This window comes from Onychomys torridus, chromosome 4 (genome assembly GCF_903995425.1).
Source record: "Onychomys torridus chromosome 4, mOncTor1.1, whole genome shotgun sequence".
In the NCBI taxonomy this organism is placed as follows: Eukaryota; Metazoa; Chordata; class Mammalia; order Rodentia; family Cricetidae; genus Onychomys; species Onychomys torridus.
In genome coordinates, this window is record NC_050446.1 from 42,445,840 (window position 1) to 42,462,010 (window position 16,171).

At 38.5% G+C, this 16,171-nt stretch overlaps 1 protein-coding gene across 2 annotated transcripts in view; it reads left to right on the forward strand.

The window, feature by feature from the left end:
• The first annotated feature begins 9,391 nt into the window (after positions 1 to 9,391).
• LOC118583210 (sodium channel protein type 2 subunit alpha) overlaps positions 9,392 to 16,171 on the forward strand; it is a 143,964-nt gene continuing 137,184 nt past the window's right edge. The window contains exon 1 of one of the 2 annotated variants that reach the window (XM_036186625.1): positions 9,392 to 9,622. The gene's annotated coding sequence lies outside the window, so the exon portion shown is untranslated. The remainder of the gene's footprint in view (positions 9,623 to 16,171) is intronic. The other variant, XM_036186627.1, reaches the window with a different exon arrangement.

Genomic DNA, 16,171 nt, shown 5'->3' on the forward strand with positions numbered 1-16,171 from the left:
CTGGGTTCAATTCATAGCACCCACATGGTAACTCACAACTGTCTGTAACTCCAATTCTAGGGGATCTGGCATCCTCACACATATATGTAGGTAAAACACCAATGCATAAAATAAAAATACAAATTTAAAAAAAGAAAGATTTTATGAACATAAAACATCATCTCTACTGCTCAAGAGCTTGGAACGTGTTAGAGATTCACATTGTCAGCTGGTTTGCCTCTTAGCTGTATTCTGTTTGGAAAATAACATTAGACACTTCATGGTGGCATAGGAGAAAACGTTAAGTCCCCATAGAGAACTGCTCATTTTTTCCAGTCAGGCATTAGCTAGTTTGGTGGAAATATCTTTGCTTGGAAATCCAATGAGCAGGTTGCTAGTTTCCTGTCTAGAAGTAGTGCTAATGTTAAGTCACAGTTTTAGTCAAAGTTCTCCAGAAAGACATAATCAGTGGGAGACAAAAAGGGAGAAAGGTCCTCTATGATGAAAGGGGGTGATAGATGATAGATAACAGATAGCTATAGATGATACATAGAGGATGGCTACATTTTAAACAGATGGTAAAGAAGATAGATAATAAGTAGCCTGGCTTATTTTGAGAAGTGACGTGAAATTGTGGAAGCAGAGGGGCTCCCCAGAAAGACATCTTTAAGTAAGAGAACCAAGGAAGGTGGTAGCATAGGTCAGGTAGAACTAAAGTTAAAGTTTATGGACTAGAGAAGCTAATGGTATGAGATTTAGTATGAGGCCAAAGGTTTGATAGTATGGTAGACCACTGAACCAAGTCTCAGAGTCCAAAAGCTGTGGAATCTAGAAAACATATTTATAGGCAGAAGAAAAGGAGTACCTCAGATCCTGAAAGAAAACAGAAACATTTCCCTTTTGTGTTTTCGTTCTATCTGAGCATTAACCTTTTGGATGGTACCTTTCCACAGCAGGTGAATTCATATTTTCTTTACCCAGTCCATTGATTAGAAAATGCCAGTTTCCTCCAGAGACAGCCTCAGAAACATACTCAGAAATAATTTTGTACTGTTTTCTGTGTAACCCTTAATGTAGTTGCATTGATACCTAAAACAATAACCACAGACATCTTTGCTGAGGAATAATTTCCTTATTTGTGGAAAAAAATTCATATCTTCATCTGATCACAGTTTCTTGTCCTGAAAGAGCTAAAGTGGACATAGGAACCATCTAGCTCTCATTTGGAAATCATTGTAGCACCCCTCTTACTGGTACTCAAATTTTTGCAAATCCTGGGAGATTTCTGTCTTCCAACGCAGCTATCCACTCACAGAGATGTCATTTAAATTCTCTGTGTTGCACAGGAATTGGTAGTAACAACAAGTGAACCTTCATATTTCAATCTTTCTTCTTCCCCTAGAACCATTGTGAACCAGGAATCACCTTTCTGAATCTTCCACCTCTCGACTGTCTTAATATATGTCTTAATAATTGTTCAGATATTTTCTTTCATTGTTCAGTATTTCCATCTATACAAGTGTTGTTTTGGGGGGTGTGCTCCACTCCACCAACACATGGCTCATCACTAGAATGACACTTTCAGTGTGAGTTCAATTTGAACTGAAAGATTAGCATCTTTTATTCTTGGTTCACCATCATCATATACTTCATTTATGTTTGGTAGGGTAGCTTTGGACTTTGCTGTAAACATGGTTTAGAACATTTCTGGTCATTACCCCTTTATCATTAGTATATACATATATGTGTTTGGTATATGTGTACATATACATATGAATATGCAAGCGTACTACCCTGTTAGTGAACATGGGCATGCCAGAGGTTGGTTGGGAATCATCCTCTATCATAGTCACCTTATTTTCCTGAGACATGGTCTCTCATTGAACCTTGGGTTCAAGTTTTTTTTTTTTTAGATTGACTAGCCACTGATCCAGGGGATCCACCAGTTTCTACCACCTAGTCCTTGGGTTATAGGTGTGCAGCACCATATATGGCTTTTATGTGGGTGCTTGGGGTCCAAAGTCAAAACCTCGTGCATGAGAAACTGAAGCCTCAGCCCTAGCAGTACAAGGCATGCTTGTGTATGTGTGTCCACAGGTGTATAGACAATTCTAAATGAGGAATCAACTCTGGTTTAAGCAAACATATCTCGCCATTTCTAACACTTTCTGCTCATTAACGAATAACTAGTAATTTTATCATCCTGCTTGTCACATTTTTTTGATTTCAAAAAGGCAATGTGTTTTATATGTTCTCTGAATAGATTTGAAGCCCTTGCTCACCCGAAAGGTTTGTTGCCTTCAACTCTGCATAGTGGCCTGGATGGTCTGATGACTGGAGTATGCTGGGAGGACATTGCTCTCTCAGGAGAACTCTGCTCCATTTCTTTTTGTTTAGGATACTGGTTCTGCTGAGTAGAAGGTTCCACTAGAAGTAAAGTCTCCTTTGAGGCTTGGGTTACTGTTTGATCTGTGTCACTGATTATGACTGGTCATAGACTGAAGGCATCACTGGTTGTCCAAAGCCCTTCTTCATCCTTTCCCTGTACCAGTGTATATCTCTGGCAATACCAGTGTATCTCTGGCTATATATCTTGATAATGGCATTCTATTCCAGTAACAGACCTTTTAAGCTATTTCTTTTATTTCAATCACTATTTCTACTTTAGTATCTGGCTGCTCTCATATGAGGATTCTGTATTAACAAGTTCAGATCAAGAAAATGCCCACTTTAGTCAATCAAAGGGACAACATTTGTTCTAAATAGACATGTCTTGGTAAGCTTTCTGCCCCTGTAACAAAATATCTTCAATAACTAAATTATGAGGAGGTAATTTGAAGGCCCACTTAAGAAAACTGGATCAAACCATCCATTTAAGGCCTTGGAGAACTAAACACCTGTGATTCCATCTACTCATCCCACAGAGACAGTTCCAAAAGCTTTTGCTGAGATCAATTAGGAACAAGACTATTTTTCCCTATCTTGTGTTCTCTAGGCCACTGAGAGATGAAATTGCCAGAAAGCAAAAACAGAGCTTTACCTAAGGCACATGAATCAAGCAAGTCTTTTTTTTTTTTTTTTTTAAAGCTGACAAGGACTATTGTCAGTAATAATGGAGATGATGTTCTTAGAAACACACCATAAAATGTGGTCACAAAAACTGTCGGAAAGGATGGACTTGACAATCAGTCCTCTGCCTGCCAGGGGGTTTTTGTGAACCTTGCCAAGTATATTGTGGTGTAGGGGTTGAAGAAGGTCAGTTTGTATAAGTGGATCTTTACCATGCCAGATTTGGTTGTTTGCTCCAGGGGGAAAAAAAGAAAACCACACCTCCCAATTAGCAGTGTCAGGACAACCTAAAGGTACTCACTTGCCAACAGTAGGGAGCTGCCAGCCAGCAGAACTGTGTTTTCTGGAGTTACTCACAGGGGTTTGTGAGGCTTACAGCAACTGTGAGAACTCCTCATTGCCCCTGGGTCCTGGAATGCTGCTCTCATAGGAAAGAGAAGGAAGCCGGGGTCCCTATGGATCTTGTGCTTCTCCTTTTCCTTTTCTATCACTGTCCCCCACCCCCCACTTATTAGTATCTTGTGAATCTATAGTCTCTGTTTACCCTCCCCTTTTCTGATCTTTCTTCCTTCCATCCTTGGAGAACTTGTTCTCAAGCACCACAGTGAAGGGAGACGTTCCCAAAGAGAACCTTCCATTCCCATCTCACCCTACTGACTCACAAAACTGATGAGTAGCTTAGGTGGAGACGACAATTCTAAAGGTCAGTCGAATCATCTCCTCTGTTTGTATCTTCCTCTCAAGCAGTGCCCTGAAGGAACAAAAGCGCCAAGGACCGGAGCCTGAGTTAAGTTTAGCGTGTGCCATTTTCTAGCTTGGTTTTTCAGTCTTTAAGAGAGAAAGTAATTGTAATAAAAACTACTTCACAAGCCTGTTTGAAACTTAATGAGATAATTTGTGCAAAGTGCTTACTTAGTACACTGCTGCATCAACAATATACAATAAATATTGTTTTGTTTTTTAACATTTGACAATAAAAGTTCAACAGTCACCTCAAAGCCTGCTTACTCTGGAAAGAAGAAAGAGCTGCTTGATGCTGATTTATCCAGATTTGCCCAAAATACCACTGAAAACAGCTCAAGAATGTAGCACTCTAGTTTCAAGACAGGAATTATCAAATAAGTAAATTTATTGGATACTGTATGTATGTCCACATTTGTGTGTGTGTGAAACCTAAACATATTTTAGATAGCTTAATAAAAGTGCATAATATTTACTACATTGATTTCATACTTTATGCATGCCTATCAAGGAGAACATAGGAATTAAAAGGCAAAAATAAAAGCACTTTACAATAAATTTACAAAAATGATGCACAAATTCTATTTGTGGACACTCATTCATTCATTCATTACTCAGGCATAATTAATGTTTCAGGTATGCATTAAAGGCCCAGGCTTGTAGAAGTGGCCAAATAGAAATTACTATAAAGAAATCAGAATAGAGAGTGAGAATATGTCCAAACTCAGATAAGAGACAAGGGTGTGAACAATACACTGAGCACATGGCTAGACTTTGGTTTTAATGTGAAGGATGTGAGTAGCCACTGGAATCTTTTGAAGAGCATGTGGCATAACCCACAGTTTAGGGAAATTATCCCAGCCATTGCACCATGTAACACCATGGTGAGTGAATATTGGTATGGAATAATCCTCTTGTACACTGTAAAGGTTTGTCACTTGAAGTGGTTTAATAAAACTCTGATGGGACAGTAGCCAGGAAGGAAGTATAGGCATGGTGACCAAACTAAAGATGATGGGAGGAGAAGACTAGGGTCAGGAGTCACCAGTCAGACACAGAGGGTGCAGGAGATGAACATGCCATGCTAATAAAGGTACCACCACTAGACAAAGCAAAAATAGGAATACAGGTTAATTTAAATGTAAGAGTTAGCTAATAATATGCCTGAGCTATTGGCCAAGCATTTATAATTCATATAAGCCTCTGTGTGTTTATTTGGGACTGGGGCAGTTGGGACAGGAAATATCTATTTATATATGTCATTCTAAAATGTGGCCAAAATTTCCACATTAAACCTGACAAAGCTTTAAAAAAAGGATTCTAGACACACAGGAATGGAGTCAAACATGGCCTCTTGGTATCTGGCTTCTTGGTAGCTACCTTTTCTCCAGTGGGCTCTGTTTGCTGGCAGCTCCTTTAAGACATGAGATAGCTTCCTGGATCAGTGCTAAGCAGCAAAAGTGGGCAGCTCCTTTAAGAGGCCCTGCTATCAAACATTTAAATGGTGTTTATGAGCAGCCAGTGGCATGCTACTCAGTGGTGGCATGGACCTAGAAATTTCCCAGAGTTGGGATAGCAAACATGCCTCCATCATGAGACTAGACTCACAGGAAACCAAATGGGAGGAGCCAGCACCAGTGTGCTATGATTTAAGTTACACAGCAGTTTTTGCTCAGCAGACAGAAAAGGTTACAAATGTGCAGTAAGGACAGATTCAGACAGAAAGAACCTCTAAATGGGTCACAGTGTGTTTAAAAATAAATGTAGGCTTGGGAGAGAAAAGAAAACGGATAGAGAAAGTCCTTAAAAAAGGAATAGAGTAATAAAAAATATAATAAGCCACAGAAAGATAGAGAATATACAAAGAGACTGGATACTGTATGTTATTGTGTTGACTTTAAATTTTTTGACTGCTAATGAACAAATGATAACTTCTGAAAGACATTTGATTATAAAAGCTGCTAGATTAAACTAACCTATAAATTTTAAAAATAGTTGACTTCAAAATTTAAGTCAGAAGGTACGTTACTTTGGGAAAGAGGTTTTGCTTTTACTTCCACAGGAAATGAAAGGCTGTGGATTCATTCTCGGTAAAGAAAAATCAGGTTTGATCAAGGAAGATCCCCTGAAATTTTTCCAATGGGAACAGATAGGCCAAATGATCCAATATTTCAGACCATCTCTGTTGCAGTTTTCTCTGAGTTCTGCACCCAGAACAGCTTCAAGGCTACTGGCTGAGAATATCCAGCTTCACAGAACACTCCAGTCAAGACTTGACCATAATCCTAAATTTTATCAGGGTCCCCAAAAGATTATCAGTGTCCTTTAATCAGCAGGAAGTATTCTAGAGAACTACCACCACATTCTCAAAAATAAATTATTTATATTTGTCATTGTTTAGGTTGGTTACAAGTTGTTATTGTTAATTTTCAGAAAAAAAGCTGAACAAAGGAGATTAGATTCAATGATCTTGGTGTAAAAAGAAAAGTGGAGATATAGAAATGATAGGACAAAAGGGTAGATTATTGAATTTACTTTAATTAAAAAGCAACTATTAATCTTACATATTTTACATTGGTATGGACTTTGGTTTATTGATACAAATTTAAAGTTAATTTTGTTATTAGTTATTATATATGCATATATATATATATATATATACACTTTTGTTTAGAGTATTATGTTTATGAAGCCCATTTAAAAAGGTAACATATAATTAAGAAATATAGGCTAGTAGCCACCTATACAAACAAACTTATAGTCATGTTAGTTAGGTTTTCAAGGTCACACAGAGATATATTTCAGATAGATAATCAATCTTAAAACACTTCAAAGACCTATAGAATATGGCATTTAAAATGTTTTAATGACTTAAACTTTTCTCGACAGTGAGACATGTCTGCTCCTGGCAGCATCAATTACTTCAAAGAGGATGATGGGCATCAAAAAATTCCATATAGAGTTTACTTACTTTATGGCAAAACAGCAATTTGGGAAAGAAAAACTGCCCTTGCCTCAATTGCTGTCAGTATTCTGTTCAAAGTGGACCAGCAGGGCACAAGAAAGGTGACTGTCAAACTTTGCCAAGACAAGGTAGGACAGTCCTTCAAAATTCCCTGTTTTACAGGAATATGCTGTCACATATGTTAAGCCTATAGGCCAGAGTTGGATTCCCCAACATTACAGAGGAACTTTGGGTGACTGTCCAGGCAGCAAGATGTCCCTGTCATTAGGTAACATTTCACCCTTCAGGGGTGTTTGATGAAGTTGAAGACTAGATAGTTATGATTATAGTTTTCCTTAGTTATGTTTAAAAGGTAAATTATATATAAAACTTTAGACTCACCAAGATAAGATGGATAATTGTTTTCTCTGATTTTGTCAAATACAAATAGACTAGATATTGTAAATATAATTCCTGCTTGATAAATGTTTTGTTATATGTAATTTTACTATGTTGATGTTAAAACCTCCCTTTTTGATTAGACAGAAAGGGGAAAATACTGTGGGATAATCCTCTTGTACACTGTAAAAAAAAAATTGTCACTCAAATTGGTTTAATAAAATGCTGATGGGCCAGTAGCAAGTCAGGAAATGTATGTTCCAGGAGAGCTCGCCGTTGAGTTTCAGCACCGTGGACAGCTGTATACTCTGTGGCTTGGTTCCTGCCCAGTTGATGGAGCTGACATCGACAAACAGACAGACCTACCCTTTTTTTTTTTTATTTTAAGTGGGTTATTACCCAAAATTTCATAAACAACTGTAGAAAATTAAGTAAGCAAACTAATATATATTGAACCAAACTAAGGACGACAGGAAGGAGAAGGTGGAGTCAGGAGTTGGCAGCCAGATGCAGAGGGAACATGAGTGTGCCATGCTAATAAAGTTACCACCATGTGGCAAATCTTAAATAGAAATATGTGTTAATTTAACCAAAAACAAACCTGAGCTATTGGCTGAGCATTTACAATTCATATAAGCCTCTGTTTGTTTATTTGAGACTGAGGCAGTCAGGACAGGAAATGTCCATTTACAGAATATTGCATTTTTAGGAGCTTATGACGCTGTCTAAAGATACACAGAATTCTAGGACAGGTTAGGCATGTGTCCTAAAGAGTAAAATTTTGTGTAAAAAAAAAATGGGAGAAACACTTACTTGTTAAGAAAATATTTAAATATTGTATAGGTTATTGTAGAAAAAAATCCCCATAAGTACAAATTTCAATTAAAATACTTTAATGGTATTTCACGTTTGTAACAGCTCAGTATTTGATCATATCAGATAGGAGAAATATTTAAAAAAAGAAAACATAATTGATGATGGCACAATCTATGTAACAAAACTTCATCACACATATAATAAAATCTAGAGTCATTCTTATTAGATTTATCAACATTATGCCTTCTGAATTATGTGCATGCCTATTTTATGCATAAAATATAATACAACTAACTGTGTATTAGACAATACTTTTATTAGGCTGATTTAGAATCTTTTACCTTTAACTTCTGAGTTACGTGTCTATGTGTGCGTGCGTGTGGGTTTGTGCCCACAACTATAGTGCCTGTAGAGTCTAGAAGAGAGTGTCGGATCCTCTGGAGTTGGAATTACAGGCAATTGTGAGGTAACTGAGGTAGGTGTGGGGATCAAACTTAGGTCCTCTGAAAGAGAAGTGAATGCTCTTAATCACAGAGCCATCGTTCCAGCCCCTGACTTAGAACCTGGGAGACTAGAATTTTTGTCAGATTTTACCCAGATTTGATGTCAGCTAACCTAAAACCTAGGATGTCCCAAGAGAGCCTGCCGATGAGTTTCAGCACCACGGACAGCATTATCCTCTGCAACTTGGTTCCTGCCCCTCCTTGATGGAGCTGGCATTGACAAAAGACAGACCTACCTTTTTTTATTTCAAGTGGGTTATTACCCAGGATTTCAGAAACAATTGTAGAGAATTAAGTAAGCAAACTAATATGTATTGAACAGATCATATACACAGTAAAACTTTGGTTTTCTGACTTATTTAACAAGTGGGAAGTTTTACATTCTGCTCCTACCCTCCCAGTGAGACCTAGCTTCACACTATAGTATAGCACAATTATCAAATCTCAGAGTGCCTGTACATTCTGAAATGTTTCAGAAAGCTTGAATTGACTGAAGACTTTTCTTTTCATCCTTTATTATTCTGTTAATCACAAACATATCTGTTAAGAAAACATACTTCTCCACAGAGATCACCGATAATGGTAATTGTTACAATTATTTTCATATAGCAATTTTTAGCAATGTTATGATAACTCAGATTTTATTTAAACATAATAAAAACAAATCAAACAACCCCAAAAAGTTGAACTATATTTTTTTTAATTTAGAGTACAATGACTTTCCAATGTTTAATTTGTGACTAATTCGAGTAGTTGGATTCAAATACATTAGATTTCTGAACTATATACATTACACTACTTGGTGTTATTTGTTGAATGCTGTTCTGCCAAATGAGGTTGCTTTACCGTGGTTCCATTTGTGACCAGGAGGTGGCGCTGTCACGCAAGCGGCTCCCTTACATTTATTTATTTATTTATTTTAATTTAGCATGCTGTTTTCTAACAGACAGTGGGTACCATCGAGTGAGTGAGTGTCAGAACAGAAAGCTAAGGCAGAAGCAGAGAGGATGCAGTGATCGTCCTGTCTTGGCTTTTCTTCTTTAGTAAGGATAATGCACATGTGAGATTTTACTTTCTGCTGTCGGCTGAATTCTAGAGACCTGCATTGGAGACTGTTATGTTCATCACGCACATGGATTCTGTGCTATGATTACCATTCCCTTTATTTCAGGTAAGCAAGCATGATTCCATTTTTGTCACATTGGTGAATCGCTATTCTGCCAAACGATGGCATTTACATTAAGATGTGCTTTGTAATCTTGGATTCAAATCCAAAAGGTTTAAATGCTCTAATTCTGGCTGTTCTGCCTTAAAAAAAAAAAATCTTCCTATGCTAAAATGATCACTGGCTATGCCATGTTGTATTTTAATGTCTCGTCGGCTTCTCAGCTTTTCATGTCAGGGGCTGTATTTGTTTAACTTCGAAAGATAAAGCTTTCAGAGTGAGGGATGGGCCTTCTTCTCACAAGGGAAATACTGATGCCTAATGCGTTGAACAAATCATAGAGATGTAATGAAGCAGATTAACATGGCAGTGGTTCTGCCAGAGCCCACGGCTGAGGCCCCTGGTCACAGCCTCAGAGGCACTCCAGCATTCTAAGCCCAAGGCCTTTTGAGCAATCACTGCTGCTAGGATACTGGGATTCTGTCTGCTTTTGTTTTAACCTTTCAGAATGGTATGTAAGTCACTTCTCTCCCACAAGTGAAGATTGATGTAATGTGTTTAATAGACTCCGAGTGACAGGATTGGACTCCCCTCCCCCCATATAAGGAGAACAGTGAAAGCTAATTATTGCTGGGGGAAATGGATTTTCCTTATTTATGGGGAAAAAAAGGAGAGTGACCATTTAGAATAGTTCATATTGTGGAAGGTGTTCACATTTTACGTGATTTTAGGTCATGTGATGTTAGCTGTGCTAACGAGTGCAGTGACTCAGGAGGTGGAAATGGCATGCAACAACCTTTTTTTTCCTTATGATTTCTCATAAAGATTCTTTTATGGTTATCAGAATAGTCAGAGAAGGAAATATAGGAATGTCACATTCAAAAGATGTGGTTAAAATTTGGCTCAACATTTGGCTTGATGTTAATGAATTTTTAAAATATATAAAAATATTTTTGTAAGATTGTTAACTGCTTCACTCCCTGTTTGGGAGGGGTGTGTGTGTGTGTGTGTGTGTGTGTGTGTGTGTGTAGGTGGCAGGGAGTGGGATGCATGCATTCAGGATGTTTCTAGCTCAGTCATCATTTTCCTATAAAAAGGTAGTTTGCTGTGTCTGAGATTGTGAAAGCTGTGGGTTTTCTGAGATGTTTAGGAATACTGAAAAAAAAATGTAATTTGACTATGCTGAATCCAGGAGGAGTTTTCAGTTATATGTAGTTCAATACATAGGATGGTTTTAGAATCACAGATTTCTATTTAGCATGCATCTATCTTCCATTTAGAGAAGAGCACCAGTGGCTGGCAGATTACGTGGATTTTACATTAGGTGGATTATCACACTTGGGGTCCAGGCTCAGTTCAAAGCAGCAAGTATGACTAGTCCCCTGACTGGCAGCTTTCAGTGTCTTCCACAGCAATGATCTCCACTGTGATCAGACCCTAATGGCATATTCCAGGTGTGCTGATAATGACTCCGGTTGATGTTGACTTGGCAAATTCTGTAAAATGGTTTCTTTCAGTGTACGTTGCTCAACGGGTTATCATATACAGAATTAAATTTATTTAAGTTTCTTTCCAAAAGCCACAAGAAAACAGTTTAATTAAACAGTTGTAGAGATTGATTCCTTAATATTGTGTCTTCACTTTAGATTAGGGATATTGTCTACCTTGTGCTCATGAATGACATAGGCAGGCTTATAGAAGCCCATTATTTTATTTCTTCTATCCTATAGAATACTCTGTGTATAGAAGGGGTAATTTGTGGGTACTTAGATGGTATTGGGTACAGATTATATACTATTTCTTCAATATCTGGAGAAAAGAAAAGGATTAACATACATCATTTCTACACAAATATTTGTGAAATACCATGTCTTTATCTAAGAAGGGTTCATGGTAGGGATTGAAAAGTAATTACAGGAACTGGAGAGGTGGTTCAGTGGTCAACAGTGAGTACTGCCTTTGCAGAGGGGCCTGCATTCAGTTCCTAGCACCCACTCTGGGCAGCTAACAATCTTTGATAACTCCAGCTCCAGGGAATCCACACCCTCTTCTGCCCTCATTGAATACTGTATTCACATGGCGTGCCCATTCACAGACATACACACAATTTAAAAATAAAAGAAATCTTGGAAAAAGAAAAGAAATTTACTTTTGAGCATATCACACTTCATCCTGGACTCTGTGGGACATCTACCTATTTACCTATACACCATTACCCCCACGCATACCCTTTTATACACATTGACACACACACACACACACACACACACACACACACACACACATAAATAAAAAAAAACTAAAGTGGCCATGGGGCACATGCCTTTAATTCCAGCACTTGGGAAGCAGAGGCAGGCAGATCTTTGAGAGTTTGAGGCCAGCCTGGTCTACAAAGCAAGTTCCAGTATAGCCAGGGTTATGCAGAGAAACTGTCTCAGACAAACCAAATGGAAAAAAAACTAAGTAAATCTTAAATGGAAATATACATGTGCAGATACTGTCATTGCTTAAAATATTATAAACACCAAAATATGGGATGGAGAAAAGGGGAGAGTGAGTGAGACCAGGGTATGTGGGCCTCTTTTATGCTCAGTTCTGTGCAACAACTTGGGTTCAGAGTTTTTGATGATATAAATCTTAGGAAAAAATGAATTTGAAGAAGATTAAACATAATTAGATCTTTAAGATAAAGTTGACTATAAGTTAACAAAATAGATTTGCTCATTTTAGGTGTAGAGGTGAAGTAGGCATACAGGAGGAAATTGAACAGGAAAATTATAGAGAACAAACAATGATCCAGTATGTTTGCAGCTTTTGTTTTGCTTGTTCTATTTTCTTACTATTTGAAGGGGAGCTAGCTACTAAAAGTAAAGGGAGAAATTCAATTTTCAGTGTTAAGTATTCAACACATTCAAGCAAACTCTCATGGTGGAGATTTGATGTCTAGATATCAGAGTATTTGTTAAGGCTGAACTTATGAACCTGTATGAACTCACAGGGATGTATTATGACTATGTATGAGACATAGTCATAAGTCTCACATAAATGCAAATCCACATGATATAGAAATACAGCTAAATAACTGTGGCATAATCTTCAGGTTTGGAGAGTAAAGGAAATCTAGAAAGGACATCAGTTCATTACAGGAAGTGATGGGAGAGGCTAGACGGTCATCAATATGATAGGAATCACAGTAGATGAACTGTATTTCTGAACAAAAATCAGACAATGAAAAACCCCTAAAGTGGTTGGTTGGCAAGGTAGCAGGATGAAAGCAATTGAGTTAGTTCTGATTAGTAAGTCTTAAGTAGACTTTAAGACACTAGCAGTCTGACCATGCCCAAGGCCTGTGAGGGCTAACTGAGAAATGAGACAGTTAAGAAGTCTGCTTAAATATTAGGGAACTGACAATTCAGAGCTAAGGTGATGTTCTATAGCATCTAGAGGAAGGCATCTTTAAGGAAAATTTCAGTTAGTATCATAGAAAACTAAGTCTAGAAGTCATTGGAGAAGAATTAAGGAGAGAAGCAACAATCATAGTGTTAAGAGAGGCAGGAAAAGAGGTTCAATGTCTGTTTAAAACATGAGACTGGGAGGTTAAGGGCACTGGCTATTCTTCCAGAGGACATAGGTTGGATTCCCAGCACCCATATGGCAACTCACAACTGTTTAAAACTCCAGTTCTATGAGATTAACCATCCTCTTCTGGTCTCTGTGGGCCCTGAACACACATGGTGTACAGATATACTTACAAGACCCATACACATAAAATAAAAAGTAACAGATCTTGAGGAAGAAAAACAAACTCACAAAACCAGTGAGTGATGCTTCAAAGTGCTGCCATGGAAGTAATTTTGAGTGGTTTGCCCTTGTCTGTATGATAGAACATGAGGTTTCTTAAATTTATTGATTTCTCAGAAAGGGCCATTTGTGGCATATGGTCTTTCTTGAAGGAATAATTAATCCTCAGTAGCAAAACACTTCCCTGCAGAACACAGTTTGGTCACATTAACTCTTGAATGAGCAGTTAATAACACTGCTTCACAGCAAGCACACCATGCATATTTCCATCATCTTACTCCTGTAAGTACCACTTAAAACTTGCTCTTGGTGGCTCCAATGCACACCTATTGCACACATAGTGGTTTGAGTGGGATATCCTCCATAGACTTAGACATTTGTATGTTTCAGCACTTGGTTCTGTTCTTTCTGGAGGCTCAGGAGTTACAGCCTTGTTGGAGAAAGTATGTCCCTGGAGGCAGGCTTTGAGAATTTAAAGACTCTCACCATTTCCAGTTCACTCTCTTGTTTCATGCTTGCAGTTCAAGAGGTGAGCTCTCAGCTTCTGTTACTGCTGCCATGCTTGCCCCTTGCTGCCTTGATGGACTCTTATCCCTCTGGAATCATAAACCCAAAGAAAATCTTTCCTTCTATGAGTTGTCTTGGCCGTGATGTTTTATCTTAGCAACAGAAAAGATTAGGACAACATATCAGTACTCAGGGCTCGTTTACCCACTTCTGAGTGAATTGTTCAAGCTCTTTCCTTAAATCTCATTTTGTTCCATTGGTAACCAGATGTGTGTAGAGAGAAAACAGGATGCATATTCACAAACTTCCTTTACTAACATCTATGGAACTTCCTGTCAGAGTTCTTCTTCTTTCTGTTGGCAAGCCCAGAATTCTCTGTGCTCTTTCTTAGAGTTGATCTCTAGTCAGTCACAGAATGGCAAGGTGATACATTGAAGATGTTGATGAAGAATTTCATCCTTCATATTGGAGTTCAGAACTGGCTGAATAAAGTGTGGCATCTGGATTCCAGAGCTCCCTGTATTCTGTGTGGTGAGAGTGAGGAGGTTCAAAGATTGCATATGAGATGCAGGGTGTCTACTGATGGTGTTCCTTCCCTCATTGCTGGCACTGGGCAACCTGGTAAAGGCAGAGGTTCTGGAGCTGCCCAGTATCCTCTGCCTCCCTCTTGTCTTCTCCTGAGGACAGCTTAGATCTCTTCACAAATACCTCAGTTACTTCCTAACTCTTCTAAGTGAGAGTATCTTTAGCTCAATACCTTGTTAACAAAATAAGACATAATTCAAATCACAAATGTGGTTTCTAAATTATTTCTTAATATACTTTGGTTTTACAGCCATCTACAGAATCTATATCCTTGTAATTGTATCTGAATTTTGATACAACTGTCTTCTTAGGAGACTTAGCATGCATGGGGAGGATGGGGGATGGGAACATGAGGATCTTGATAGAGGGAGCCATTTTGGGGTTACAAAGAAATGTGATGCCAGGGAATCTCCCAGGAATCCACAAGGATGACCCCAGCTAAGACTCTTAGTAATAGTTGAGAGGGTGATGCAACTGGCCATCTACTGTAATCAGATTGCTGACTGCCCTAATTGTCATCAGGGAGCCTTTAACCAGTAAATAATGGAAGCAGATGCAGAGATTCACAGCCAAGCACTGGGCTGAGCTCCAGGAGCCCTGCTGAAGAAAAGGAGAAGGGATTTTATGAGCCAGGGGACATCAAGGTTATGACAGGGGAACCCACAGAGACAGCTGTCCTGAGCTTGTGGGAGCTCATGGACTCTGGACCAACAGCATATTTATGACAGTTGTGTAGCATGATCTGTTTGTGAGGCTCCTAGCAGTGAGATCAGAACCTGTTCCTGGTACTTAGCTGGCTTTTGGGAACCTGTTCCCCATGCTGAATTACCTAGCCCTGCCTTGATGCATGGGAAGGAATTTGGTCCTGTCTCAACTTGATGTGTCATGATTTGTTCAGCCCATGAGAGGCCTGCCCCTTTCTGAATGGAGGAGAGGAGTGGATGGGGAGGAGCGTAGATGGGAGCAGGAGAGGGAAGAAGAAGAGGGAGGGTAAACTGTGGTTGGTTAGTAAAATAAATGAAAACATTTTTAATTAAAAAGATATATAGATGAAAACTTACAGACAGCTCACTAAGCTTTTCTGGTCCTCACACATGTTTTGGTCATTGCTCATGATTCAGCAACTTTTTTGGGAGAGTTGCCTTTTCTATCTAGAAGGAGGGACAGTCTCAACTTTAGAAATTACATCTTTCCAACTTGGCTAAATGAAGTTGAGTCTATCAAAGCAGCTTTAAAAAAAAGACTAGCATGGACCATTTGAATGTGTGATGGGTTAGGAATGGAAAGACTAACTCCATCTCATCCCACTAACATCTGCTGAACACAGGCAGTTGACTCTTGAAAGATGCCTCCATCTGGAGGTTCTGAGATAAGCATTAACCACAAAGCAAACCTAACTCATCCTTTCACGGCTTGGAGCACCTCCAAAGGGTTTAATTGTTTGGTTTTGTTGTTATTTACCTTTGTAAACATCTATTTTATGAAACTGTGACTTTAAAATAGGTCATAGAAAACACAAAATAAATCTCACAGTGATACTCTTCAGTTTGCTACTTCAGGCAAGTCTATGGGTAGTCTAAAATTTCTGTTGAAAACCTTTGTAATGAATATTATAAAACCCCTGGCCACTTTCAGATTATACCAGCTGAAAAATTAGAGGCA